The 15,312-nt window shown below is 34.2% G+C and overlaps 2 pseudogenes; one reads left to right on the top strand and one right to left on the bottom strand.

Annotated features, from left to right (window-relative positions):
- Positions 1-176: 176 nt before the first annotated feature.
- Positions 177-10,254, bottom strand: LOC140673119 (cytochrome P450 4C1-like; annotated as a pseudogene).
- Positions 3,958-7,148, top strand: LOC140673452 (uncharacterized; annotated as a pseudogene).
- Positions 10,255-15,312: the final 5,058 nt, after the last annotated feature.

The following is a 15,312-nucleotide window of genomic DNA, read 5'->3' as shown; positions in this document are numbered from 1 at the left end:
AAAGGAGATGCGAGGAATACATTTGTGTGTTCCTGGAGAAGAAATCACGTAACATTTTTACATATGCAATATATATTTTCTTGATAATGTTGAACGTATGCGTAATGATTTTCCATTATTTTTGCAATTCATCTTCTTATACATACTTACATGATATCCGTGTCAATTTTAAACGGCTATTTGTAATTAATTAAAATGAATTTCATATAAAACGGACGAGAAGGACAAAGTAATATATCGGCCTTTAACTGCATAGTTTTTAAATAATCTACGGGTTCCAAGTAAAAATTGTGCACCAAAGATGCTATTATAGCCTTCAACTCCAGCAGAGCGAATTTTTGACCTATCATACAATTTAAAGTCTATTATTGACGCTATCAAAAATTGTCGACACAAACAGAAACAAAAATAATAGTTCACCTATACAATTCCTCGGTCCTGCGCTGAACGGTATATAGGAATATGGATGACGATTCTGTATCCTTTCTGGCAAAAATCTATCCGGATCAAATACTTCTGGATTTAGCCAAAAATTGGGATCTCTGTGAACTCCGTAGATATGAAGATGCATGATCGTTCCAACAGGTATGACATATGATTCTGAAAAGCGTATTATAAAATTACAAAATATTGAAATTTCCTTAAATGAAAATCTTTTTTAAAAAAATGTACATAATATTATATTTTTAAAATGTTGAAGCATTTAAAATTATTTTACATTGGATAATATTTACTTCGTGTATGTAACAATATACAACAAAAAGTGGATTACATAATTTTATATGAAATTTGTATGAATCTGAATCATATAATAAAATTACAAAATATTGAAATTTACAAAAATACGAAATTAGAAAAAAATAAAAGGTACATAATATTGGTATTCTTAAAATGTTAAAGCATTTTAATGTATTTTACGTTTGATAATTTATACTTCATGGTATGTTATATGTCCAGAAATATATAGAGCAAAAAAGTAATGCATTACGTAATTTTACATCTTCGGCAGCTTTTCGAAATATGAAAAACACGCTGGGATACAAACGTAGAACTTTTTTTAAACATCTCTCTAAGTATAATAAATTTTGCAACGCTTTCATCGTTAGTTTCCCTCCGTTCTCTTGCATCACGGTATTGACTTCAACCCTTACACGTTCCTGTATCACCGATGACATTTAAAGTGTATTGTTTAATATTCTGGTTTTCATGTACGTACATATAAATTCTTAATGAAATCCATTTTTCTTAAAATAAAAATAAATTTTTTATATTTATTTAAAAAATACTTTTTTTTCGATATATGTATATGTAGAAACTAATATAAAGAGTGCCTCAAAATTAAATGTCAAAACTTTAGGACCGTGAAAGATAAATTAAGAAAAGAAAGAAGTCTTTTAATGATTTGCTCGTTTTTGCTTCGTTTTGAAGAAATGCGCAAAAACCCATGTTGGAATGTTTAACGAAATTAGAATATCTGGCATATTGTGGCAGATGGTAATTAATTATTCGCTTGTAGACTTTTGATAAACAACTGTAATTAATTCATAATAGAAAAGCAAAATTATAAACATAAACTAAATATAAATTAAAGTAAGCAGATTACAATAAAGGGCAGTCTAATCAGTGATATTCAATATTCCCTAAGGTCAATATTCTCTAAGGTCAACTGTGATTGGTTAATTTCTTGTGGTTTACGTAGAAGACTCTGCGGTATCGCGTATATATTTATAATCCTCTAATTTTATTTTAGAAAGATTTTAATTTACTCTCTTTTTTAATCTTAATATTTTATTACTTTTATTTTATGGTATTTTTTGATAAACATAATAATTGTAGTATTGTTTTATATTTTTGGTGAAATCTTTTTTTTTTAGTTTTTTCCAAAACGAAGCAAAACTGAGCGATATTCTGTAGAAGTTTTTTTTGTAGTTTATCGATCTCCTATATGCACTCGAACTGTTGACATTTAATTTCAAGGCATTTGGTATATAGAATATATATATTGCAACAAAAATTTGATATCTGTCCTATAGATCTGCATTATAATTATCCGTACAATACTTTGAATAAAAATTGTAATTTAAATAATACATTGCAATAATATTGAAAAAAGTACCTGAATATCTTTGTGTTCAGCTAATACTAATAAAGCAAATATCATAGTCCTCGCTGTAGTATCGTAACCCTGTAATCATCATCATTAATTATTGTATTATTGTATTATGTATAACGTAATACAATTATACATGCTTAAATACATTAAACGAAAAAAAAGATTACTGATACGTACTTCAAACATAAAAGTATCGACTTCTTCTTTGATGTCCAAATCAGTTAATAAACCTTCTCGAGATGCCGCTATTAAAAGGTCCAACATAGCCAGCCGCTTTTTTTTAACTTTTTAGAAATAAAAACAACATATTAGCTCAATCTCATTTTTGCATTCTTTAATTAACATTGTTCTTGTATAAAATTCAAACTCTATTAGAAATAATAATGATTTAATTTTAAGACAGACATATGCTATATCATTACGCGTGATTACGTATGTCTACTACAAATAGTACAATAATTTTAAATTACGTAAACAAACTTAAATTAGCAGCTGGTCTCTTACGTACTTCCAAACACTTCAACATCATCTATCTCTTTGTCACTTTCAAGGTTTTTTAAGTACCGACCATTGGTGCATTCGTGATAAAGTTTTCTTTCCGTTATGATCTACAAATACAAATACGATATTAATTTTAAAAAATGATTCTTTGTACTTAATAACAGTATCATATTGTGCTATAGCATAATATTAACGGCATAATGTATTATTAATATTTTGAATTAATCATGTAATTTTACGGTACAAAGGTTATGAGATTTATTGTAATATTACACAAAAAAAGAGAGTTTAAAGGATTAAAATAACATAATTTAGAACATATTTTTTCCGTAAATCCATGCAATATTAAAAAAAATTTTTTTTGTTTTCTTCTTTGTGGCGATAACGAGAATAACAAATTGTAATGGAACTAAGGCCTAAAAGTTCTAAAACGTAATTCAATAAAACTATATAATTCTAAAAATAATATAATTTTGTAACAGCTTTATTTAAAATCAGCGTAAATATTTAAAGTAAACTATAATTGATTATAGCGAATATAAATAAAATTTATCTATGTTACGAAAATATGTAGAATCTCTTAAAACATTAGCCATTTGTTCTAGCTAAATTAGATTAAAATAGATTCTTTGATGTAAGTGTAATTTCTTTATAAATTTTATTGCTTTACTTTATTAATTTATTTTTCCTAACTACTTAATATTTTAATATTTTCAATATTTTTAACATTTTAAAGATTACAAACAATATTTTGACATTAAACATTTAGCACGTACAATATTTTGACACTAATTGTAGCTTCACATGACTATTAAATAATTCATCTATTTTTCAAATTATATTTATATAATCGTATACATTATCATAACATAAAGAAAAGATCATAGAAATCATATAATTATTTACTAAACATAAATTACCTATAAATTATCAGTTCGCTAATGTTGTTAATCGCATTTCAATACTGTTGCTGGGCCTCGTCAAGGTTTTGCAGAGAGATGCCCATGGCAGTTTCTATGAATGCATTGATTATATAAAATAAAAATATTATACAATCAAAGATTTATTGTAATATTATATTTCATAGATAGCTTTGAGTATAAAAAAATCAAATTATGCCAAATCTCGTCCGGATGGATATAATATGTAGTGGCCCCGGCCGCGCTGTCCTCAACAGGCTTATTTAATCATGCTGAAATCGAAAAAACCGCGCGTCCCCGCTCGACGCCACGGTGCACGGCACGGCGCTGTGGGTCATTGTTTCCTGTTCGAGCGATTCCTCAACAGCTTGTTTTATTAGTGTGTCTAATTATCATATTTCAGTGTCTTTAGGTTTCATCATAATGTCGAAATTAAAGAAAAGGAAAAGATCGCACTCCAGAGATCGTCTCGCAGAGCTCGAGAAGAAAGTTTCAGAGATCTTCGAGATACTAACGAGTGAGGTTAGGCCACGTATAGGCCCTTCCTCTTTGCCTATTGTCCTGTCGATGATGCATCCGGGGGATCGAGGATCACGTATCCGGACAGAGTCAGAGGACCTGTCTTTGGAGGTCGAGTACGATCACCTTCCGAGATCGACGACCGAACAGGCCTATTTTCTGGTGTGTATGTGATTGCAGGATCTGTATTCGAGAAATACAGGCGGCATGACCGACACAATCAATTTTGCTGAACGCAATCTTACTCTCAATTCTGTTTCGTTTACAGTCGCAGTAAGTATCCCTCCTGTTGACAATAGGGACATCCAGTCCCCGCCGGGCGAATTTGAGATCGAAGACTGCTCAGCGTCAAAAACTGCTTCGAATGAGGTTGTAAATCTCTTGTCCCAAGAGTTGTTCGGTTCGGATCTTCAGGAAAGGGAACTTCCTTCCTGGAACGATCTAGTTACCAAGAGATGGCAGGATTTGGTCGACAAGAGCCTTTCTAACGACGAAAGGGAGGCGTTAACCAAAAAATACGCTTTATCAGAAGCGACATCCTTTCTTCGAGCCCCTCAATTAAACCCGGAATGCATAGCAAGTTTAAAAAGCAGCTCTATCATCAAAAGAGACGAATATCTTGCACGCAACTAGAACCAACTGGGCATCGCCTTAAGTGCTTTAGGCGAAGCATTCTCTGAGCTCCTTGGCCCAGTTGTGCAACCCTCGTTGAACCAGGAAGCTCGTTTGGCTGTTGCCAAAATAAGCGACGGCGCTAAAATTTTAGCGGATCTTTTTTACCGCCTTTCTACTTTGAGAAGGGCTCAAATCACCCTGGCGCTCAATTTGACAGCCAAAAAGACTGCGGATGGCATTTCACCAGACGGCACTTCCTTCGGTGAGAAGATGAAGAAGGCCTCAGCGATGTTGAAATCCTCCCGAGATATTGTTAAGGCTGCATCAACAATTTCGAAGAAGATTCAGCAGCCGACAAAATTGGCGACACAGCCGGGCCCATCCAGATCGGGAAACGACCGGGCCCATGCTCGGTCCTTCAGGCCACCAATATCGAGGCGAGCAGGGACATCGAGCAGCAGCCGCAGAGCGTCGCATCGCTCGAGATCCCACTCGAGGAGGAGGTAATCAGCGAGGTAAAGATCGCAAGCAGACTATCCTTGTTCTCCGCCGAATGGAGGCGCATTACGTCAGATTCAAAGATCTTACAGGCCATCATTGGTTACAGGCTTCCCTTTGTACAATATCCACCTCCTCAGGAAATAGAACCTTCTCCCCGCTTATCGCACAGGGAGGAGCAGGTTTGTGTTTAAGAAATTTCCAGACTCGTAAATATAGGCGCAATTGAACGAGTGACAAGTTGTAGGGATCAATTTTTGTCCTCATTTTTTTTGTTATCCGTAAATCTTCGGGGGGTTGGAGATTTATTCTCAATTTGAAGCGCCTTAAAAATTACATCCTAGTTCCTCACTTCAAGATGGAGAATTGGAAAACGGTGGTTCGTTTGTTTTCTCCGGAAGATTTCCTGGCGTCTGTCGATTTGGAGAACGCTTATCTTCTTGTTCCGATATATTATGAACATAGGAAGTATCTCCGTTTTCGGTTTCAAAACCAAATTTACCAATTTAATGTTCTTCCGTTTGGGCTCGCATCAGCTTCTTACATCTTCACCAAAATTCTCCAACCGGTTCTCTCATGTCTTAGAAAGAGAAGTTTCCTCTCGGTTGCTTATTTGGACGATTTTTTACTTATTGCACCCTCTTTTCAAGATTGTCAGAGGAATGTCAGAGCGACGGTCAACCTTCTCCACTCCTTAAGATTTCTCATCAATAAAAGCAAAAGCATTCTTGTGCCATCCAAGTCCTGTCGATTTCTGGGCCTCATCTTCGATTTGGAAGAATTTGCAATATCAATTCCAGCCGAAAAGAGAAGAATTCTTCTTGAGAGAACAGACTCACTGTTATCACTACGTAAGTGCAGCATTCATTTTCTTGCGAGCTACATCGGTTCGCTGATATCTGTTTGTCCAGCTGTGCAGTATGGACTTTTGCACACTAAATCTTTAGAGAGAGAGAGAAGTTTTTAGCTCTAGGGGCAGCGGAAGAAAATTTTGAAGCTAGTATGGAGCTTCCAGATTCCATTAGAAAGGGTCTTTTATGGTGGAAATCTATATTTACGAACCCATCCCAACGAAATTACATTAGGTCAGGTCTTTTCACGCTAGAAATTTTTACTGATGCTTCTTTGACAGGTTGGGGTGCCGTCTCCGACAACATCCGAACACATGGCTTCTAGTCAGCGGAGGACAAGCAGAATCATATCAATTACCTGGAACTTCTAACTGGAACTTTTCCATGCCTTGAGGTGTTTTGCAGCGAATCTAAAAGATTGTGAGATCCTTTTGAGGGTTGATAACGCTACCGCCTTATCTTATATTAATCGTATGGGTTCCATTAGATTCCCTCATTTATCGGATTTGGCGCGAAGAATTTGGGATTGGTGCGCAGATCGAAACATCTTTATTTATGCTGCCTATATTTCATTTGCTCAAAACTTTGAGGCTGACGCTGAGTCTCGCGTCGTTTCTGAAGAAACTGAATGGACCATAGAAAGAAGTTACTTTCGTAGGATCGAATCTCATTTTGGTCACTTTGATATTGACCTGTTTGCTTCGGCTATCAACTCGAAATGTCCATGCTTCGTTTCTTGGTTTTCGGACCCACTAGCCTACGCGGTCGATGCTTTCTCTTTAGACTGGCGTAACCTACGGTTCTATGCTTTTCCGCCGTTCATATTAATTCTGAGAGTATTACGTAAGATTATTACAGACAAGGTAGAAGGGGTGGTAATTGTCCCTTGGTGGCCTGCCCAGCCATGGTTTCCTTTCTTCAATCGTATGATTATTGGCAGTCCAATTGTCTTTAAACCAAACATTAAAATGTTAAAAAAATAAAATGTTGTTTTCACTTTTTAGGGAGGTTCATCTGGCCTGGAACAAAATTTCCCTGGTAGCCGCGAAGTTAACCGCCAGGCCTTCTTAAACAAGGGAACATCACCTTCGGCAATGAATACAACCTTGGCCTCTTTGTCGAACGCCACAATCGCTCAATACTCCAAACCTGTCAGGTTATAGTGGAACTTCTGCGTACAGAATCGCACTGACTGTTTCTCCCCACCAGTCTCGCGCGTACTGGAATTCTTAGCTCAAGCTCTCTCATCGGTAGGATCATATACTACTCTTAATTCTTATCGATCAGCAATTTCGCTTATTTCTTCGGATGAGGTAGGCTTCCATTCTTTGATGAAGCGATTTTGTCGTGGTGTCTCGGTTCTTAAGCCTCAACGTTTGCGTTACGAATTTGTCTGGGATACCTTTCCAGTCATTGCCCATTTAGCTATTCAATACCCTCATGAGACCCTTTCGCTTGAACTCGTGACTAAAAAGCTAGTCACTCTCCTTGCTCTTACAACGGCTCAGAGAATGCAGACGCTAGCAGCTATTCGGCTTTCTAACGTGATCGTAGCAGAATCTGTAATTATCAAAATTCCGGTTAGACTAAAGACCTCTGGAATCGGAAGGTCTCAATGCCTTCTCTCCTTCCAACCCTTCCCAGACAACCCCCCGCCCTGCATCTTTTCATTAATAAAACATTTCCTGATGCGTACACAAAACCATCAGCGAAAGGACTGCGACGCTTTCTTCATCTCACTTCGTACTCCTTTTGACCCAGTTTCTTCCCAAACATTGGGCCGTTGGGTCAAAGCAGAATTAGAAGCAGCAAAAATTGATGTCTTTATTTTCTCCGCGCATTCTACTCGCCACGCGTCTACTTCCCTAGCAGCCACTAAGGGTATTAGACAAGATTCGTAGGACAGCAGGTTAGACCAAATCTTTCGATATATTTGCTCGATTTTATAATCGACCGATTATTAACAATGCTTCGTTCCAAACCGCCATTCTTCAAGCACCTTGCTCTTGAATAGATTTATTCCTTTATTCATTAATACATGTAACCTTTTGTTTCTGGTGTGTTGGTGTATATATTCCTATAGAACATAATACACTTACTGTATATCACAAATCTGAGCTTTAAATATCTACATATTATATCCATCCGGACAAGACTTGAGATAATTGAGAAATTGAACGAACTTACCGTGAAGTTCGATTACAATTATGCTGTCTCATCCAGATGGAGAATCCCTCCCACCCATTTTCCTTATATCAGATTTACGGCTTTAAAAATATGACGCACAGAGCCGTGGCGTTGAGCGGAGAGGCGCAGTTTTTTCGATTTCAGCATGATTAAATAAGCCTGTTGAGGATAGCGCGGCCGGGGCCACTACATATTATATCCATCCGGACGAGACAGCATAATTGTAATCGAACTTCACGGTAAGTTCGTTCAATTTCTCAATTCTATATGTATCTATCTACATTGCAGCATTGATATTTTATATAGGAATAAACTATCTTCTTATCTGTAAGCTATGGTTATTATTGTGAAGATTATTATGAAGAATAAAATCTTTATAAATAAAACAAAACAATAAGAATTTTACAGCCATCTTACCGCATATCGCATTTAATGTATGCTCGCTAACAAATGATGATAAATCTTTTACAACTATTCCTCCAGCGTCCTTCAACGATTTTGTCATGCAATTGCTCTCTTTGATCAAGATATCTACAAACCGATTTAAAATATTGAAGTGAAATGTAGGTGTTAATAACTTTCGCCGTGTTTGCCACTTAGTGCCTAAAACAGAAACAATATAACGTAAAATTATACGATAAAAAGTTTTAATAATATTATATTAAATTACATTTTCATTCTTACTTTAATGTTTAATTGATCAATTTTTAAATAATGTATTAGTTATCTTAAATTAATTTTTTTATCGCAACATTTATTTTTATTATCCTTTAAACTTTTTTTATAAAACTTTCACTAAAAGAATTGTTGAAACAAATATTAACGTAAATTTAATTGTTAGTTTGTCACAACAAAATTATCCACATCATAACAATTATCTATTATTATAATCTTTTTCTTTTAAATTTCTTTTAAATTTATTAGTTTTTATAACAAAGAAGTTGTATAAGTTTATTATTTAATTGTATAAGATAATATTTAAGTCTAATTGTAACATTTTATTAGATTTTCGGTGATGGAGACAGATCGATAACAGACTGTGATATAGTAAAGAATACGTACGCTTATATGTTAATTTCATTACGTTACCTGTGCTGGTAAGAAGACCCGTGCCCAACCAAGGAAGTAACGAATCATATATACGACTTTTCTCAATGTGCTTGGTGCTACTTAGTATCGTCTGAAATTATCGAAAACATCTTAAGAAAGAACATCAGTTTATTGGACCACTTTATCTTAGATACACAAATAATTTATTAATTATATCTCCAATTTTTATTTAATTTTGGTCGAGTCAATGTTTGCTTCTTTTCATTTTTTAAAAATATTTTTTTTTACAAAAAAGCAAAAATCTACTTATAAAGCGCAAGATCTTTAAATCTAGCTAAATCGTAATTTTATGTCTTCAAAAAAAATAATCCACAAGAAATTTAATATTTGTATTACCTCCAGATCATCTGGATGACGGATAGACACAGCAGGTACGAAGAAACCCCAGCCTTTCGCAATGGGATAATAATTATCAGCCCAATTAAACATCAGTTTTATTAGCTCTTCCAAAAAATATGTTGTCAATATATAAAATTGTTGAGGAATTAATTTTTCATTATTTTCATTGTTACTTTTACTCAGATATTGAAAACTGTCTATAATAATAACTAGGAAAATGGATTGCAAATTGATATTGCAAAAAGAAGTGCTAAGATAAATAATCTGTATGCAATAAATGTTAATTAGTATTTCAAAGTTGAAGATTTGTGAATTTAACTTTTACTTGCGTGTGCACGAATGACGGATCGTTTGTCAATTAGTGTAAATAAATTAGAAATTTTATACTTGCCTGTTGAAATTTGGACTTGCAATACATTGAGAATCGGAAGGCCTGGTGGTCCCGGTATGAGATTAATAAGTCGTCCATTTCTTCCATGATGCACATAATAATTACACACCAGTAAAATAAACATAAATAATAACAATATGGTGATAAACATTGTTTCCTGATGTGATATTCTCGACTAGTTAAGCTTTATTTTTTTAATTTCCTGTTTCTATAGTCCTTGGATTGCACGTGTGAAAAAATAAATATCATTTGTTTTACAACAAAACTGTCATAATTGCATTGTCTGAGAGAGAGAAAGAGAGAGAGAGAGAGAGAGAGAGGGGGGGGGGAGAGAGAGAGAGAGAGGGGGGGGAGAGAGGGGAGAGAGAGAGGGAAGAGAGGGGGAGGGAGAGAGTGCGTGCGTGTTTGTGTGTAAAAGAGAGTAATGAAGACAGAGATAATATCATTGAAATCTATATATTTTTAAATCTATACATTTATATATCTTAATCCTATATATTTTATGTATTATAATTAATAACTTTGAAGAGTTATAAATAATGTGATAATTTTATTTATTATAATAAAAAAAATATTATTCGCGTAAGTCAAACAAAAAAAATTTTATCGTTTATTGTTTATAATTACGTTTTTATTTATGATATTTAATTTCTTAAGATTCTAAAATAAGATTGCAAATTCTGATCAGTGTTTCATAAATAGTATCAAAATTAAACCGAGTAGTATATTTATCTTATTATCTATAAAATATTACAGTTATTTTAACATTGTTATAATTTTATTTACTTCATAAATGTGTAAAAAGAAATGCTTTTTACGTAATCATAATGTCCTCCTAAAATTTAATTTAAAATTTAGTTCTGTGCAAATTTTTCTGCGTATATATTTAAATCTAAAAATATATTTTTATTGCTAAGCAAAGATAGAATTGTTTTATAATAAACGGAGCTATTAATTAAGCATTCGCACACTTTCATAAACAAGAAATTAATTTGAAAATTTTATGTGATTTTTATCACGTTTATCAAATTTATTATCACATAAACATATTGGCCCGTATTCTGAGCTCACATTTATCGCTAAATGTGCCTCTAAATGTGCCTTAGATGATGCGCTAAATGTGGCGGTATTCTAAGCGCACATTTAACAGCGCATTTAGAGGCGGACCGCCATGTTTAGCCTAAAAGCGCAATTTTATGGTGAAAATTCTATTCTGAGCCACATTTATAGCACATTTATGCCATATCGGTAGATGCGCCGCTAAATGTGGTCGGAGGCACATTTTAGCAAGATAAAAGCGCTCTGTGCGTAACAGTTACGGTACGATTGATAGGTTTAATTGATTTTATCAACGTTATATGATTGATTTTGTTAATAAAATGAATATATATCGAGTTTCTTACAATTAATAGAGATTTTACACAACAATAATTATGATATTTAGGCACTTTAAAAATTTTCTTTATCTTAACAGTGCATCAGTGTGTAAAGCGAAGTATATAAATTGCAAAAAGTTAATACAATAGTACTAAACTAGAAAAGTACACACAAAAGTACAAAATAAATACAAAAATATATACAAAAGTACGAAAGTACATAATCATGAATGTATTTTGGAAGATATTGATCATGCGATTGAAGTTCGGGAAATAAATGCAGTACGTCAATGTGAGTCGCGAGTGTTTCAAAATAGAATAGATGCTTTTTAAATTTATAATGAAGTTGTAAATATATCTTATGGCGCGTAATTGACCGCGCGACGACCAATTACAGTGCCGCCATAAACGAGCAATTCGCATGATGTATGACATGATAGTCAAAATGTACCTCTAAGCTAAAGGCGCTATAAACGTGCAGTGAGAATATGACGGATTTTAGTCGTATTACCAGAACATTTATCAGCGCCTCTAAAAGTGATTTATAAATGTGCCACTAAATGTACGCTCAGAATATGAGCCATTGTGTTTCCACATACTTAATACATATACAAATTATATAATTATGACGATTGTTTCATAGTATTTTTTCCTTTGTTTATCTAACTGTTAAACATTTGCGCAAAAAAATATAACACATTTAGTAAGATTATAACAATATGATTATAATAATCAAACAAAGTTAACAACTTTGTTATTTATACAATAACTTTGTGTTATTAGAAAAAAAGTTATGTATAAAAATCATGCACTTACACGAATTACATTATTAACCATAGTTCAAATATTGCAATAAAATGTTATAAAATTCTATTTTACATAAATAAATATTACTGAATTACCTGATAAATTCTCTGAAGCGACGTTCAATTTAGACACCGCACTCAAATGTTTAAAATGTATTAAATAAATTGCAAATCTTTTCAAGCAGATACATGTGTTAGTAGAACAAATCTCCGCGAACTGACAATGCACATCTGAGGCTTATACTTATAATATCTCAAGAACGTATAAATATTTATAATAATCAGTGTATTATAATAATAATAATAGTGATCTCATATCTTGAGAGGTAAGTTGAATCGTATTTGATTAAAACCAACACATTTGGTAAATGTTTACTTACATTCAGATTGTTTTCATTTTTATATATGTTACAAAAGATATATTTTTAAATAATAAATCCCGAGAAAAAATTTAACATGGTCAAATGTAAACATACTTAATTACATATGAAAAGATCTGACCATATGTGTAATTTTATATGATCATATATATATATATATATGTATATATAATATCCGAAAAATGGTGCAATATGATCTGATATGACCATATCTCTATTTAATCATATTTCGTTAAATTTTAAAATGATTATATATGAAAACAGATCTAGCTGAATGTAATTATATCTTTATATAATTTGTAACGTTTCGCCTTTCCCGACGTCTCGGATAATGCTCGCCGGCTCCAAGATTCGGGAGGAGGACAGGCACGGCGGATGATAGACTCTCTTTCTTTTATCGGTTTTAGACGAGTTTATTCATATAAGCGTGGATATCTACAGTGACGGGGGGAAATATATACAAGAGCGGTATGTACAGGTAAGTCGTTGGTGTTGGCCCTGCCGATGTTGGCTCGGTGGTGGTGTCCGCGGATTCGGACCGCTCGGCGGTCTGGTCGGGGGCGTGCGTCCTGGTGGTGGACGAATCGGCGGTTCGTTCGGAGGCATCCGAGTGGCGGACGACGTAACGATTCGGTCGGCGGCGTCCTGGCGCTGATGGACGACTTAACGGTGCGGTCGGCGGCGGACGGCTCTCTCTCTCTCTCTCTCTCTCTCTCTCTCTCTCTCTCTCTCTCTCTCTCTCTCTCTGGTTGCCCAAAGATGAGCGGATCCGTGTGTGTCGTCCGGAAACGGACGGATGTCAATGTTATTCGCCCGGAGACGGGCGGTTTGCGTGTTGTCGTCCGGAAACGGACGGTTTCTGTCTCGTGCTCAGGGCCGGAGGCCGGGGACGCCCGGTCGGTTCAATGAGAACGCTCGTTGTCCGGAGAATGGTAGGACAAAGTGCCGGAGGCCGGGGACGCCCGGTCGGTTCAACGAAAACGCTCGTTGTCCGGAGGATGGTCGGACAAGGTGCCGGAGGCCGGGGACGCCCGGTCGGTTCAACGAGACGCTCGTTGTCCGGAGGATCGTGGCAAGGGTAGTCGCTAGTGTCTGGAGCCTCGAGAGAACTCTCTCGAGGAAGGATCAGGACAGGATTAGGTGCCGGCTCTCTGGCCGAGCCGGCTTATATACCTGTTGGCCGGCCTCCCACTCTTGGTTCCGAGCAGAGTAGGGAGGCGGTCGAGTGGGGAGACCGGGAGCCCCAACGTTGTATCGTTTGGTGGCGCCGATTATTTTGCAGGGGCGGCTGTTCGGCCCCTGGTGACTTTGTCACAAATTATATAATTATATCTTTATTTATATAATTATAGTTTATTTTTATAAGATCATATCATGCCAAATTTCGGATATTATTGTATATAATCAAATTATATCGCGTCAAATTTCAGATTTAATTATATATGGACATATTATATATGGTCAAATCGCGCCAAATTTCAGATATAATTATATATAATTATAATAAATTCATTTTTTTGGGATCGTTTGAATTTCGTGACGTTCTCTTTTGGTTCTTAAAATACGCGTTTTTGAAATATTATAAAAATAATATTTTTAGAAAAAGAAATTTTATCTGAATGATTTTAACATTGACATATTTTTCAAAATTTTTATCATAAAGTAAATATACATATGTATAGGCATGGGAGAGATTCTGCCTACATCTCCTCCTTGCACTCTCCAATACAAAAGGAATAACTTAATTTTCCAACCTATTTCTGTTTTTAATATTCAAATCACCGCACATGTACTAAAATATTGATAAAACTTCATTGTCCGTAATATCAGTTTATATCTAAGGAAAAGCATTAAAATTATGAAACTTTAATTTGATATGTCTTCTAAACCAATGTCTTTACCCATTTTATTCCGAGAATTATTCCCGAAAAACAATTTCTCTTACAACATATTCAAGTGGCGATAAAATCATGAGTAAATTTTTATGCAGTTTTGTCGAAATTATGACAATTCAAAATCGTAAATCTTAGAAATCAAACGAGAGCGTCAATTCGGATGGTGTATTACTTAGAAATGTATATGTAAAAATAAAAACCATCCGACCTGTGTAAATTAAATATTTGTTAAACATAAGTTTTGCGTCTACATTTATATATCATTAACCTATGTTATAATAATAATATATCATAATAAGTCGAGTTTATGTCAATAAAAGACTGACGTTGGCAACTATGTAATAATAAAACAAAGTGTCGAGTCAACGTCAAAAAAATTGTTGTGCTAAAGTATGTTGCAAAAATTTATATATTATAGTATTGTTTTAATTTGATTTTCTATATGGAAAAACATTTACCATACATTTTGATACATATTTTTATTTGAGAAGGTAAAAATGATCGTAGAACCATTGAAAAATATAATTCAAAATTTAAACTATTGATTTAAAATAGCGATCGTTCTCATTGGCAAAAAAAATGGAGACATTATGCGTTTAAATTTTTTAAAATTAAATTATTTATCTTAATTCTCGATAACTATAGTATAGTCTGTTATCAGTTGCTCATAAGCTTCTTATTAACCAAGGCAGATTGAAGGCATATATTTATCATTTTAATTATTTATTTTCTTATCATTTTTTCAGTACTATTTTTGAAATATCACCGTCCAATTGATCGCTCAAGGTAATAAAAGATGAGAGGAATACAT

This window comes from Anoplolepis gracilipes, chromosome 14 (assembly GCF_047496725.1).
Source record: "Anoplolepis gracilipes chromosome 14, ASM4749672v1, whole genome shotgun sequence".
In the NCBI taxonomy this organism is placed as follows: domain Eukaryota; kingdom Metazoa; phylum Arthropoda; class Insecta; order Hymenoptera; family Formicidae; genus Anoplolepis; species Anoplolepis gracilipes.
The sequence above is the reverse complement of the archived record's forward strand: the minus strand, read 5'-3'. Positions and strand labels throughout refer to the sequence as shown.